Source organism: Dipteris shenzhenensis, chromosome 33 (genome assembly GCF_047967505.1).
Source record: "Dipteris shenzhenensis isolate YYH24624 ecotype China chromosome 33, Dip_SZ_1.0, whole genome shotgun sequence".
Classification (NCBI taxonomy): domain Eukaryota; kingdom Viridiplantae; phylum Streptophyta; class Polypodiopsida; order Gleicheniales; family Dipteridaceae; genus Dipteris; species Dipteris shenzhenensis.
Window position 1 is genome coordinate 38,698,173 of NC_141628.1, and position 15,673 is coordinate 38,713,845.

The 15,673-nt window shown below is 42.6% G+C and overlaps 1 long non-coding RNA gene across 1 annotated transcript; it reads right to left on the reverse strand.

Annotated features, from left to right (window-relative positions):
• Positions 1-4,313: 4,313 nt before the first annotated feature.
• Positions 4,314-15,096, reverse strand: LOC147880087 (uncharacterized). Its single transcript, XR_015540645.1, has 3 exons — positions 14,676-15,096; positions 14,340-14,370; positions 4,314-4,507 (listed from the first exon to the last, which is right to left on the reverse strand). It is a non-coding gene; the product is annotated as an uncharacterized LOC147880087 (long non-coding RNA).
• Positions 15,097-15,673: the final 577 nt, after the last annotated feature.

The following is a 15,673-nucleotide window of genomic DNA, read 5'->3' on the forward strand; positions in this document are numbered from 1 at the left end:
ATAATGAACAGGACTCCCACTACAGCAATACATGGCATGACGCCAGAAGAGAGGTATACTGGTAGGAGGCCAGATATTTCTCATTTGAAAGTTTTTGGTTGCTCATTTGAAATTTTTTTGTTGCATTGCCTATGTTCATGTGCCAAATTAGTTGAGATCCAAGTTGGATCCAAAAGCTGAGAAGTGCATCTTTACTGGTTATTCTCTGCAGCAAAATGGTATAAATGCTATAACCCTTCTACTCATAAGTTTATAGTAAGCAGAGATGTTGTTTTTTATGAGATGAGCAGCTGGTATAAACCAGTAAATGTGATTGATGATGTAGATGCACAAAATGGTAATGCTGCACAGAATTCACAGCAGCAATCACAAAATATTAGTGGACCTGTAGTGTCCTCTAGCAGTGGTTCACATACTTCGCCATGGATAAGCAGATTGAGAGCAGGAGGATCTCCTCAAAGCAATGCAGATAGTGGTATGCAAGTATCACAAAAAGGAAAAGAGAAAGTAGATCAGCCCATGTTTGATGTGAATGCAGGTCACTCTTATGTGGGTGGTGAATCCAGTGGCTCAGAACAGAGCCTTGATGATTAGTTGGGTATTCCTTCTGTTGTTACACCTAGAGTAAGGAAGACAAGGGATGTTTTGAGAGCACCTGGTAGTGAGCCTATTTTGCCTAGGTCTACCAGATCTAAGTATCCTCCTGTGGATAGGCTAAAATATTATGGATTTACAGCCATTCACTATGCCTATATGGTCAAAGTGACACATGAACCAAAACCCACTTCTTTTGAGCAAGCCATGGGAAAAGAAAAATGGGAGACAGCCATGGATGAAGAAATGGATGCCTTGGAAGCAAATGCTACATGGAAATCGGTGCCTTTGCCTAAAGACAAGAATGCAATTAGCTGCAAGTGGGTTTATAAGGTGAAGCACAATGCAGATGGTCCTGTGAGCAAATACAAGGCAAGATTAGTTGTCAAGGGGTATGCACAGACATATGGCATTGATTATGAAGAAACATTTAGTCCGGTTGCAAGGATGGCAATCGTAAGAGTAGTCATTGCTATGGTTGCATCAAAGGGATGGCATTTATATCAGATGGATGTAAAGAATGCTTTCTTGCATGGCGATTTGCAAGAAGAGGTCTATATGGAGCAGCCACCAGGTTATGTGCATGCTGTTCATCCTGAGTTTGTTTGCAGGTTGAAGAAAGCCTTGTATGGCTTGAAGCAAGCACCCAGAGCATGGTTGGACAAGATAGGACAATATCTTGTCATTATTGGCTTTCAGATTTCCAAGGCAGATTTCTTACTTTATTGAGAAAAACAGAGAAAGGCATTATGCTGCTTGTCATTTATGTTGATGATTTGATCATCACAGGTGATAGTGATGAAGAAATCCTTCATGTGAAAATGCTATTGAAGCAGAAGTTTGAGATGAAGGATTTGGGAGAGCTGTGTTACTTCTTGGGCATTGAGGTGATTAGATCCACAAGTGGGATATGGCTCTTGCAGAGGCAGTATGGATTGGACATGCTGTCCAAATATGGGATGACAGGCTGTAAACCTATTTCAGTTCCTTTGGAGCAGAATGTGAAGCTGAGCGCAGATGCAGGTGAGCTTCTGGAAGACCCTACTATGTACAGACGCATAGTAGGAAGTTTGATTTATATGACTATTACCAGGCCAGATTTGAACTATGCTGTTGGGTTGGTAAGTCAGTTTATGCAGGCTCCAAGGAAACCGCATTTGGATGCGACTAGACGCATATGAGGTATGTGAAGTCCACATTGCAGTATGGACTATTTTATGAGACTGGGGTTCAGATACAGTTGCATGGATACACTGATGCTGATTGGGCTAGTAGCATTTCTGATAGACGATCTACCAGTGGATATGTGTTCTCTTTTGGGAGTGCTGCAGTCACTTGGAGCAGCAAGAAATAGCCTACAGTTGCCTTGTCGAGCATAGAGGCTGAGTACAGAGGTGCAACAATGGCTGCATGTGAGGTAGCTTGGTTGCATAAGCTACTTTATGATATGCATCAGTCTACAGATGGGCTAATTGTCATTTATTGTGACAACATGAGCAGTATACACTTGGCAAATAACCCAGTCTATCATGCTAGAACAAAGCACATTGAGGTGCATTATCACTATGTGCGAGAGAAGGTTCTAGCAGGTTTTATTGATCTAGTTTATGTCACCACAGAGGATCAGGTAGCTGACATATTCACGAAGGCATTGGGTATAAAGAAGCTACGCAAGTTCAGAGACCTACTTGGTGTGCAGGAATTGGGATTGAGCTCGAGGGGGAGTGTTGAGATATCGAGCTCCGCTCGTGATATGCCAGGGTGACCATTGTGCATTTATGTCACCGACTTGTTAGCTGTAGATGCGGTTGGTACACCGCCCATGAATAATAGCTGGATGACAGCTATCTTTATGTACTCTAGTTAGTGGCTCAGTTAGTATGCCACCTAGGTTAGCTGAGTTTGGTTTGAGACCCACATATAGGGTTCACCTATTTCTTTTGTACTAAGAGAGGGTTCTTTTGGCTTTCACAACTAAGAAGAGGAAAATAGTTTTCAGCCTCCACCTTTGTGTGTATTCCCCCATTGTGTATGTGAGAAAGCTGCAAGTGAGACTCCTTACTTCTCTCCCACTCTCTTTACATTTTGGATTGCAAAAGTGATAGAAACACAAAAGTCTATGCGAGGGTAAGTAGCTTCCATTGTTGTGCAATGGTTTAGGACTATGCATGCTAATACGTTGAAAGGAAAATACACTCCAGAATTAGTCGCATGTCCAAAAAAGAAAAGCACAAGAAGGGGTACCAAAAACCAACCACAATTGGATGTTCTTGATCTTGGAGAAGTAGACATACTTGTTTATGATTTTGAGTGGGAGGACCTTTTGAGATATAATTATACATGTTAGTCTCTACACGATTCGTAGGTACCTCCATGGTGGGACCTCTTTTGTAGGAGGCCTTTTGGACAAGAGTCCCTCCACTTTTGGGAGGGACCTTTTGGGTCTCTACACAAAGTGGGGGGACCTTTGAGTCTCTGCACATAGTCGGGGGACCTTTTGGGTCTCTACACAAAGTGGAGGGACCTCAAAAAGTGTAGGCTTTTAGTCTTTCTCTCTCTAGATCCAAATTTTGCAAGTATGATTGGATCTTTTCTAGAGAGGATTTTGGCTATCCTCATCCTGTAGGATTCAACATACCATCTTTCAAGCTCAAGATATTACAAGTGGAGCTTTGCTGCTACTCTACACACATAATGCTCTCATCGTTGTTGTCCTAGACTGCACTTCTGGCCCTTGTTGCCATAGGGTTAACAACTCCCCCGGACCAATTTGATTACGTGTCCTTGGGTTATGGTTGAGTGTGTAGATGATGTTGTGTTGCGGTTGTCTTTACCTAATGAGTATGGTAAAGATGGCGTTGGTGATAGAGGGAGCAAGCTTGTTGTCATTCTTTTCCTTGTAATCCACGAACACTGTAGAGTGCTTTTAGTCTGTCTCTCTCTAGATCAGAGTTTTGGAGGGACCGATGAGAGCTTTGCCGCTACTCTACACACACAATGCTCTCATCGGTGTTGTCCTAGACTGCACTTCTAGCCCTTGTTGTGCCACATGGTTAACACCATTCAAAGTTTTGGCTATGTATCCATGAAAGCACTCCCCTCCCTTAAAAAAAAAAAAAAGAGCAACGTTGCATTTCGATGACCAAAATGCCACATGGTATCAAAAAAGACACATGGCAAATGCCACGTGTCTTTTTTTTGGGCCCATTCACATATACATAGCTTAAACTACAAAGGGTCAAAAAATTTTATGCATAACTCGGATTGAGGTGGTTCAAAAAACAAAACTACTCAAAATTACTGCTTGTGTGCTCAGATATGTGATTTTGCAATATATTAAAGGTCTATCTGAAGCTACAAAGTTTGAGGTGCATGTATGGGAATGATGTAATAGCATTTAAAGGAGGTGTGTGTGTGTGTGTTACCTGCTATTTCAATGAATCTAAATCTCCACTACTCAACATTCTTAGACATAGCTTCGAAAGGCCCTTGGCAGCCATTGTTTCATCATGACTATAATTACATTTATATTAATGCTTAAGGGTGCAGCAAAAAGAATCATTGAGCAAGAAGGATTCTATCTTATTACTCTAGCTGCATTTCTAATCAAGAATCCAAGAGAGTAATTTCTAGCTGCATCCCTAATCTACAAGAGAATAACTCCTTTATCAATTTCCAGCAATGTTAAAGACCATAACATAGTTTCTAAATTCAACAAGTTACAAGGTAGTTCTATTTTTCGTTCTCATTGCTAACATATACATTTCTGTAAGTGTGCATGATAGGGTCGAGAGTACTGTATCTCCCATCATAAGTCTCCCAAGTGTATCCTTCAAGGTTGCCAACATCCTTTTACGCAATACCATGCCCAAGACTCTACTTGAAAATCCGATGGAGAGGTGTGTCAACTTACCTGCATCCATCTACAAGCACATGTTAGAACATGAATACAATGCACTATGGGACTGCAGGCTTCAATGCCGTCACACAGTTGTTATCCATGTCACTCTATCTAAACTAACAAAATCAAATCTTGGCATTCTAGTATTTAAAAAAGATCGAAAGTTGGCATTTAAAGAGTTAAAGAAATGCTTATAAAATGTTAAAGTAATTCTCAAGGGGATATATGGAATAATCACAGGCCTGTTATCCTTTATTTTCAATTCTTATCGAATCATAATGTTGAATCATCTTAGACCTACAAACAAGAATCCTGAAAAAATGATGCATAGAAACCTGCATATAGAACACAAGGGTAAAACCTGTCTTGACTCTGGTCATATCCAAGACAATTCCATTTTTCACTAACCAATCATATATGAAGTTCTAAAGGGAAGCCCAATGGTAGATGAATCCCAATGGGCTCAATGAAACCCCACAAGCATAGCATTAATCAAATCCTGGTATTCTCATACTCCAAAGGAAGAAATCAATGCCAAATCTAAGGAAAGGAATGAAAATAGATCTTGCATACAAGTACCTGATACCAGGACTCCAATATGGAGGGTATTTAGAAACCGAGACCATCCTAAGGGTAACATATTACTCATGGAAATTTACCTTAAATTTCAAGTTAGCACCCCATGATAAATACATGAGAAATGATGGCCTTTTTCCTTCTAATACTCCAATGGTAATACAATAGCTGGATCCAAAAAGTTAAAGAAATGCTATAAATCGTTAGAGACATTTCCAAGTGGATTTTTGGAAACCCAAAAATAGATCATGGGTCCAATGACAATCCATATGTAGAAACATAAAGTGGTTCCAACGAGGCCCTGAGCAGAATGCAATGGCCACTCAACACATAGCTTATGATCTGACCTAGCAACCATGACTACAGGGAAAGTTGACTCGGCCACCACGAATCTGCTAGGGCATTAAAAAACTGGAATAATTGTTATCTTTACACCATCATGTCATCGGTAACCTGAGTACCCGCTATCTCAGACAAAGTGAAAGGAGATTTTTATGAAGGTTTGGCACGTAATGGGCAGATCTACCGCCGTGATTACCATCTCCGCCCATGGCCCTGGAAGTGCTATCAACTTTGTGGCTCAATCGGATTGTGCATTCACGTAAAACAGAGCAATGTAACTCCACAGTTTGAAATCATATGCAAAATTACGTAATACAAAGGAGCATTTCAATGTGTAGCGAAATCTTAGGATTGAGTCACTGTGTAGGAAAGCAAAAGAGCATTCGTAGTTAGTCGGAGGGTCAGTATCTACGGTCAGTTTGAGGACCGAGCGCCTCCATTGGCAGTAGAATTAGCAAACATGGTTGTGAGATGGCAGCAGTAGAGCTTGTTCCCACTGCCCAGCGAACGGATATTTTCTAAAGCGATCAAGCTGTGTATTCTGCATATACACACCAAATTCTACTCCTAGTAGTAGTCTGGGAGACCCATCGCCATGATATACCTGTAGCCTCTCACCACAATTGGCAAGCCTCCCATGAACGGCGTTGGCAATCTAGACTATTCAGCAACGAAATGGGTACCAGTATCCAACCTCGTATAGCAGTAGCGTGGAGCTACATGATTACTACTGTCATGGCGGAGAGCATAAGGTAGGTTACTGTGAAGCCAAAATGCTTTCGAACAATGTTCTATAACCGTAAGTGTGCCCATGAAACTGGAGGGAAGTTCTTTCTTTCGTACTGGCTCCAGACAGGTTTCAACCAAACCTGGCTCGAAAGCTCCAATCCTCTATTCGATGCCAATCTATATCGACACAGTTGAGATCCCAGGCTTGGAAACAGATAATTCTACTTGTCAAGTGCGCAAGGGACCGAGGAGGAGAGGCCTCTCTCAGCCAAGTACTTGCTATAGTCGTTCCAGGGTATGTATAGTAGGAGCCGTGAGCTAGTCGATTGAAAGGCATAATCCTGTTGAAAGGCATAAGCAAGGGGTGCTACTACAAGTTATAGGAAGGAACTAGATAGCCCTTCCAGCAGTCAACACGAATCCCTGTCGGGTCGAGATCTCCTGGGGCGAGCCAAAGAAGTAGCAATCCTGTAGTAATTTCAAAAATTAGAGAAACAACGAGCTAATGAAGAACGTAACTAGTCTCCTGGTGCTCACGCAAACCACACGACTAGGAAAGGGGAGGTTGAAGCGGGTAGCTACGAGCAAAGCGAATGTAGTGGGGTGCTTTTAGGAGACAACGGGGTGCAGCCCCAAGTTCCAATGGAGCTTCCAAGCGAAGTAGCTCCATCACCAACCTCTCAAAGGATCAACAGACGCTCAAGGAAACAAAGAAAGTCTAGTCTGTAATAAAAGGGATTCAAACCCATGTCCTCGTGAGCTCCTTGATTTATGGGCAGGGGTGTTCCTCAAGCTATGTGGGGACTTTGTGGCTTCGAAGTTCGTGTCTCCCTCTGAGTGTGAGAGCCAACATTACTGAGTAGACATCACCCCTCACTCTAGCTCTGCTAATCCATCCATCGTGAGTCCTACAAACTTTTTTTTTGCTTGAGGACCTTTTCTATAGAGTGAACAGCATTGGGGAGGTTATATAGGACGAGGATGGGAATGCAGTCACCTTAGAAGACTACACGAAGGTGGAAGATTACAGATCTCAAAATCAAAACTTGAAACAATATGCCACAAGCATCCCACTAATGGCTTTGAGTTTAAAAACACTTCTTGTTACAACTAGATACTACATTTCAAGTCATCACGTATCTGTACCAAGTCAAGGAGTATGGGGATTACACCTCTGGGCGTTACAGGATACCATGGTTAGCACTGTCCTCTTCTATGGCACTTGCAGCAAGGGGAGACAAGAGGTGCTGGTATGCACACACAGAGAGATGGTTTGAGGGGCTAGGGCTCCACATGGACAGACTACCTCCATTCCACGTCCAAAACGTCCAATGAAACGAAAGGTCCTTCCGTTCACAGATGAACACGTCTGCGATACATACATTTCATAGAGGATTTCACTGTGCATTTTGTTAGATAGCGGGCTTGAAAGGAGGGACAGAGAAATAGAGATTGTTTTGGCCAAATGCAAAACCTATATCCGAAACCAAAACATATCGAAAAAGCATGAAATTGAAACAAAACAAGGCAATGTTAACGAACTGTCAATCACCAGGTATAAGTTTTCGATAAGAGCGATGGTTACGTCTTCTTAGATAAGAACTCTTCTTTGATTGCAGACAAAAACTACTTCTCATTGATGGCACGTCCGAATGAACTAAGCTTTAAGAGTGTTTGTTGAGAAGCTTTGAAGAGACAGATGTCGATTCAAGTGCAACAGAAAATAGAAGCGAATGGAGAGTCTTGCATTGAAATTGGTATGGACAAGAGGAGAACATTCCAAGCATGGGCAGAGAATGGTATAGGTCACGTGGCACAAATGTGGCAAACAACCATTGGAAGGACAACTTTTAACGAAAAGTATCAATAGAGTGCTGCCTTGCAAGGCAATGCTAATAAACAAGAGGCACAGTGTGACAGATCATCCAAGACCCTCTCACTAATTATGTACATATGGGTTCCTACATTCATGTATCCCTATATTCCTGGGCTACAACCATGATCATGTGCAGAGTTGTGTACACCGTCTGATCATTATTATAGGACACATGCACGACGTCCTATATAGATGTTTGTAAAACGATTGCATTTGTTGGTCTATGCATGCTTTATTTGATCATTGTCTAGAGTTTTGTATTCTTTGTCATTGGTATCGAATCCCTATGATCCTGAATCCTGTGACCGATGTCGACTAGTGCATCAACATCGCATGGTCCCAATCTTTGATGGGACTGGTTTCAACGCGTGGAAGAGGATGATGACCCTCTTTCTCAAAGGTGAAGGTTACTACATGATCGTGTCTGGAACGGAGCGAAAACCGAATGTTGATGCTGATGAAAAGGCATGGCAATCCAGAGAAGACAAGGCTCTCGCAACAATTGGCCTCAGCTTTAAGCGAGAGATTATCTTGGCGGCGCCCTGTGAGAATAGTACAAATCTATGGGAATGGCTCATACAACAATATGAGAAGCATTCAGAAGCTGAAATACTTCACTTGTTTCACAAGCTAGAGAATCACCGGGGTATGTAGACGACAAGGACCTACGTACTCATGCACGTACCATGAAGGACTTGTTTGATCAACTCGTTTCTTTAGGGGACGCATACAAAGTACCCATCGAGCAACAAAAGCTGAAGTTATATCAGTCGCTTCCAAGCTCCTGGCATAATGTACGAAGCACACTCATGACGAACAAAGGTCTTACATGGGAGCAAGTTGCTAATGCCCTATATGAGGAGGAGATGATGAGGATTGACCTCGGCATGCCGAAATCTGGAACCAATGTTGATCATACATCTTATACACTGCAGAAAGATCAATTGAGCTCAGAAGCTGCTAGTGATCTCACTTTGATCACACACACAATGCAAAGGCCCTCTTCTGGTCCCAGATCAAATCGATGGAAAGGGAACTGTAGATATTGTAATGTCGAAGGTCACTTTGAATTTGAGTGCAGACACAAGCTTGCAAATCTCGAGAAGCGCGTAAAAGAGCTCACTAGCAGTTCAATTCCTTCCATTGGCGGGTCGCTTCCTCCCAGTGCATTCAACAACAAAGCGCTCATGCATAATGTCCAAGAGGTATCCATTTTTTGTCACCATTCCAAGTGATTGACAATTTGGTGCAAATCAGCATATGAAATTCCACTCAGATTGGTTTGCATCATACAAACCTTGTCAACTCACACGAACCATTCAAATGGGTGACAACTCTGAACATCCCATTGAAGGTGTGGGCGATATACAGTTTCAGCTTGGCACTGGAGATACATTTAGATTAATTAGTGTCTTATTTGTGCCTAATTTAAAACGTGATCTCATTTCAGCAGCAAGGTTAACTGACATGGGAATGAGTGTAGAATTCACAGCACACGAGTGTTTGATTCGACGAGAAGATACCAGAGCACTCATTGCCAAAGGCATTCGTCAAGATTCATTGTATCTTTTGAAAGATACCACTGGCATCAAGGATATCCTTCTTATGGCTACTGGCATGAGTAATTCTGATTTATGGCATAAAAGATTAGCTCATGTCAATTTCAGAGTTATCAAGTATATGCATCAACATGACTTAGTTCAAGGTTTGGATTTGGCCAAGCATCCCACACTCAACATCATGTGAGTCATGCATTTTGGGCAAGCACTCACAGAGAAGTTTTCATCGACAAGGGTTAAGATCTTCTCAGATTCTTGGACTCGTTCACTCTGACTTGTGTGGTCCTATGCCCATTCATCTAAAGGTGGAAGCTTATATTACGTGGCATTTATTGATGATGCCAGTAGATGGACAGAAGTATATTTCCTCAAAAGAAAATCTGAAGCATTTGAATGCTTTCATCATTACAAGAGTGCTGCAGAGTTACAATCTGGTCACGAAATCAAGATGCTACGTTCTGATAATGGGGGCAAATATCTTAGTCATGAATTTCAAATATTTTGCAAAGATCATGGAATATTACGACAACTTACTGTTCCCTATACTCCTCAGTTGAATGGTGCAGCTGAACGCAAGAATCAAACAGCGAATAATGCTGCTCGTACAATGCTCATTGACAGTCACCTTGACCCTACATTTTGGGCAGAGGCTGTCCATACAGCTATCTACATTCAGAATCGGCTCCCCACTGCTGCTTTATCTGGCTCCACTCCTTATGAGAAATGATATGGATCTAAGCCTGATGTATCTTCACTTCGAGTATTTGGCTGCCAAGCTTATGCAAAGGTTTCAAGCTTTTCATGTTCTAAATTTGACCCAAGAAGTCACAAAGATATTTTCGTTGGCTATCTATCTGATCGTTGTGGTTACAAATTATGGGATCCTACTTTCTCACGCATGATTGTAAGCACAGATGTGAATTTTTCATGAAGATGTATTCCCAGGAACTATTCATGATGGTCCCACAATGTCCTCTTCTCTGTTTCCTGAAACAGCTCATTCTCCTCCACCTGATGCGCCCACTGTTTGATGAAGTTCGACTTGTTGAGGTAGCTGATCATGAGAATGGTCCATCTACTGCTTTCACCGATCCTCCTGACATTTCTGCCACTGATGCTTCCCTTCCTCAGATTTCTTCTCCAGTTATCAATCATGATAACAATTCATCTCTGTTGCCTACTCCCGAGCCTTCTCTTGATATTGGTTCCTCATCATCAACTCCCCAGTCCCCTCCTTATCCTCCATCAGATGATACAATCTATGATGATCTTTACCGTGAAGACATTGATCCCCAATCTGATCCACCTCCTCCGGTTCTTCCTCCACGATCCAGAAAGCCCTCTCTGAAGATTATTGACAATGCCCGTAATCATTATGCTGCTGAGTGCCCATGTTTTCAAGTACAAGCTCATTGTCATGTTGAAAATGGTCCTGATCCCATTACCGATGAAGATGCTCTTGCAGGTTCTGATGCAACTCATTGGCAGACAGCAATGGATGAGGAATATGCTTCCCTCATTCACAACTTGACCTGGGTTCTCACTACCCTTCCTCCTCAACGTTCTCATATTCCTGCAAGTGGATTTACAAACGGAAGTTCCATGCTGATGGTTCTCTTTCGAAGTACAAGGCTCGTCTTGTAGGCTGTAGCCAAGGGATACTCTCAGATTTCGGGTCTTGATTACTTCGAGACGTTTTCTCCCGTGGGTAAGCTTACCACTATTCGTGTTTTGCTTGCATATGCTACTCAAGCTGATTTGGGCATCCATCAAATGGATGTAAAGACTGCTTTCTTACATGGGGAAGTCCATGAAGAAATTTATATGCTTCAACCTCAGGGATATGCAGATTCTCTTCATCCTCAACATGTTTGTAGACTTCTCAAGTCTATCTGTGGACTGAAGCAAGCATCCCGGTCATGGTTCGAGAAAATTGACTCATTTTTACATCAATATGGGTTTGCTTCTTCCACTGCGGATTCCAATCTTTATATCCTTCATCAATCCACTATGATTGTCTTCCTTACTCTTTTATGTTGATGATATTATAATCTTTGCCAACCATTCACATGCATTACAACAAATTAAGACAGCTCTTCAATCTACCTTTGACATGGTCGATCTTGGTGAATTGGGTTACTGCCTTGGGATGCAAATTCAGAGAAATCGTATGAGTGGAACTCTTCATTTGTCTCAACACAAATACATTCGGGACTTGCTTTCGAAGTATAGCATGTCCTCTTGTAATTCAGCAGCCACTCCAATGGATCCTGGTTCCATTCATATTCTCAACTCACCTTCTGCCACATCCTCACCATCCTCATTTCCTTATCGTAACTTGGTGGGAAGCCTCTTGTATACAATGGTCTGTCGTCGCCTCGACATAGCATTTGCTGTCATTGCTCTTTCCACGTTCAGTACAAACCTGTCTACTACTCATTGGCAAATGCTTAGATGAGTTCTACGCTATCTCAGTGGGACTCCTACATACGGCCTCTTGTTTCAACGATCATCGTCATCCACTACTACATTTGAAATCACTGCTTATTCTGATGCAAATTGGGGCACAGATGTTCATACTGGTCCTTCAGTGACTGGTTGTTGCTTCCTCATCAATGGTACTTCAGTAAGTTGGTTCAGCAAGCCTCAGAAAGTAGTGGCATTATCATCCACAGAAGCTGAGTACATTGCTGCATCTGTTGCATCCCGTGAGGTGGTTTGGCTTCATAGGCTTCTACAAGATATTTCTCAGAATCAGAGTTCTTCCTCAGCACCTACCACTCTATGGTGTGACAATCAGAGCACCATTGCTCTCACCAAAAACCCTGTTCTTCATTCTCGGACCAAGCACTTTCATTTGCATTTCCATTACATTTCGTGATCTTGTTCTCATGTACGATATTTGCCCACTACCGACATGCCAGCTGACCTTCTCACAAAGCCATTACCCCGGCCTCGGTTTGAAACACTCAGATCCTCACTTGGTGTATCATCTTCTCAAGAACAAGGCATCACATAAACGAATCAACTAAAGGGTCATGTTTGAAGGGGGGTATGACAGATCATCCACGACCCTCTCACTGATTATGTACATATGGGTTCCTACATTCACGTATCCCTATATTCCTGGGCTACAACCATGATCATGTGCACAGTTGTGTACACCGTCTGATCATTATTATAGGACACATGCACGATGTCCTATAAAGACGTTTGTAACGATCGACTCTGGGTGCAATACAACGATTGCATTTGCTGGTCTGTGCATGCTTTGCTTGATCATTGTCTAGAGTTTTGTATTCTTTGTCACAGTGTGCCGAGAGCACTGCCTCTTTTGAAGAGACTCAATGACATAAATTGCAAAGGCATTTATTCTGATACATGAGTTAGAGGCCGCGATCAATATGTTGGGACGTAGGCCAACTGAGGTGCAATGTAATGGTCTTGGGTAGTCTCCCTTGCCCAGCGCGCACTCGATCTCCTACCAAACACACGTAGCCTCAAGCGGATAAAATTCACTCAAAACAAAACACTACAGCATTGTATGTTGGAAGCGATTAGAAAAAGAATAAAGTCCTGACGAGAGAAGAAGTGTCACGAGCTTCCACAAGCCCGTGGCCATGCTAGCTAGTGCCGACGCACGCAACCAAGTCAACGGCCATGTAGACGTCCATACAACCATTCAAGCAGCCCAATCAGCAATCAACACACAGCCAACAGGCAGTCACCGCCACGTCATCGCAGGTAAAAAGTGCAGAGTTGACTTTTTGGTCATAATTCAACACATTGACTTTTTTTGTCAATGTCAACTTTTTGACCGACTTGGTCAACGGTAGGCGTTGACCAGCTGGCCAAGTCAACGGCCGGCGTTGACTAAGTCAGCCAGGCTGACCTATCAGCCTATAAAAGGGCAGCCTTTGGACCTCATTCTTCATCCACTCCTCAGGCCTTCAAGCCTTCAGAGCAGCAAGAATCAGGCCTCCCCGCAGCAGACCAGCAGGGTAGCCTCAGCCTCTTCAGGGATCTAGTGAGGATTCACCTCCTCTAGCTAGTCTAGTCTTCTAGTTTTGCAGTGAGGGTTTCAGTCCCTCCATACAGTTGTATTCAGCCCTTTGGGCATTCATCATTCAGTTGTATCTGATTTCCTCTTTGGAGGTCCACTATATTCTCTCCCTCTAATTCTCTCACTCATTGCAGTTAGTATTGGGCAGGAGAGAGAGTGAAAGTAGTCTATCTCCCGCTACAAGTTGAGCATATTGAGCCGGTGCCGGTTACAAGCGTAAATGAGCGTACGTGGGGACCTTCGCTTTAGACACAAATCCTATCTCATTACTATAGTCTGCCCCTAGCAGGGTAGTGCTAATAAACCACTTTTACGAAACATCTACAACAAACCAAAACAATGCTACTGACACAAATAGGCAAAGCGAAACTAAATACCGATTGCGTGCGAACCTCCTCTGCCTTCTCTTTCACGGGTCACAACTTCTAAAGATAAACACATAAACACCCCTGCTTAGCTTTCAAGCTATAATGGAGTCAATATTGGGATTTGAAATAAATTTTCCGTACCATCCACAACAGACCTAAGTCCTTGACCAACTATTTCCTTAGTAGACGTAATCCCTTCGACAAGAATTCCCTTAGCACAACACCTCACAAGCTCTTCAAACATTCAAATGTCAGAAAGAAGTAAAAAGAGAAGTATGAAAGCGAACTTTCGAGAAATTGTCGACAAAGTGCCGCCGGGTATAATGCTCACCCTGGTCGCGGATTCTTGTCACAGTGGCGGCCTGATCAACAACACTAAAGAGCAGATTAGATAGGTAGAGAGTCTACTGTTAGAAAAGTAAAAGCTGCAAAAGATTTAAGAACATCAAATCGAAGGCGCTAACGACTACTCTCGAGATTGGATTATGTTAGGCTTGTTTGTGAAGAAGAATTTATATCGTACGCCTCTTGTGTTGCAGCTTGAAAGGCTTTACACGACTTCTTAGCTGTTTGTTGATCGCATAGTGCTTCAAGAGTTGCCCTTTTCGGAGGTTTGCTAGGACTAGCAATAACGAGAGGAAAACCAAAAAAAGTCGATTAACCTCACCTCTTTATTCTTCGACTGGAGTTGACGTCTTTGCAAAAGCAAGATTGGGTGAGCTTCTGACATGCAAAACGAATTTGATCGTTATAACACAAAACGTCTATTGCCAGATTTCTTGGACAATCTCGTTGTATTGCTTTACCACATCTGTTCTCGAGCTCTGTGAAATAAGGCTCGTAGTCTACTTGGGCCAATAGGTAAGATGGTGGAGGAAAAGAAATAATGTCCTGCTGCAATAGGCCACCCAACTCCTTGGCCAAAAAAAAGAAAAGGGCGGGAAATGCATTGGTTGTCTGCCTTTGGACCTACAAGATTCCTTCAACCATTAGACCAATCATCTTTTAGTGTAGTAATGTGGCTGCGTTTTATTATATCATTACCACGGGTGATGTCAACCACCTCTGCTGGCAGCCATCCTCCTCTCCATGTCCGAGTGCATAAGTTGGATGCTTTATCGAGGTGAGATTCGTGCTGCCTCAAAGCTTGTTACAAGCGAGGATGAAAACCTAGGGGAGGTAGGAGAGCAAAACCAAGATTGAAAGTTTGTTGAGACCGGACGCCTGCTCAATGAAAAAGGAAATCACATGGCCATTCTTAGCTTTAGACACAAATCTTTCTAGCACTAAAGGCTGCTCATAGGAGACAAGTGGGAGCGCGACGGAATTAAAGATAAATTGTCATGACATGTTTAGGGTTAGGGTTAGGGTTAGGGTTTTGGTATACGGTAGCTTATCTGTGTTATAAGTCGAATTTGTACATTTCATTTTTTGGAACGGATGTCCGGCGATTTCCTCCGTCGGATCCAACGATTTGCTTTGTAGATTTCAAGCACCCTTGCTTTTGCAAGGATCTTCGGATTTCCTGCGTTTGAAACCGTGTAGATTTCAACCATCTTTGTTTTGGAAAGGATCTTTGTGCGATTTCCCGTGATTTCCTGCGTTGAAATTAACGGTTTGCTGTGTAGATTTCGCTTTTGGAAGGATCTTTGGATTTCCTGCGTT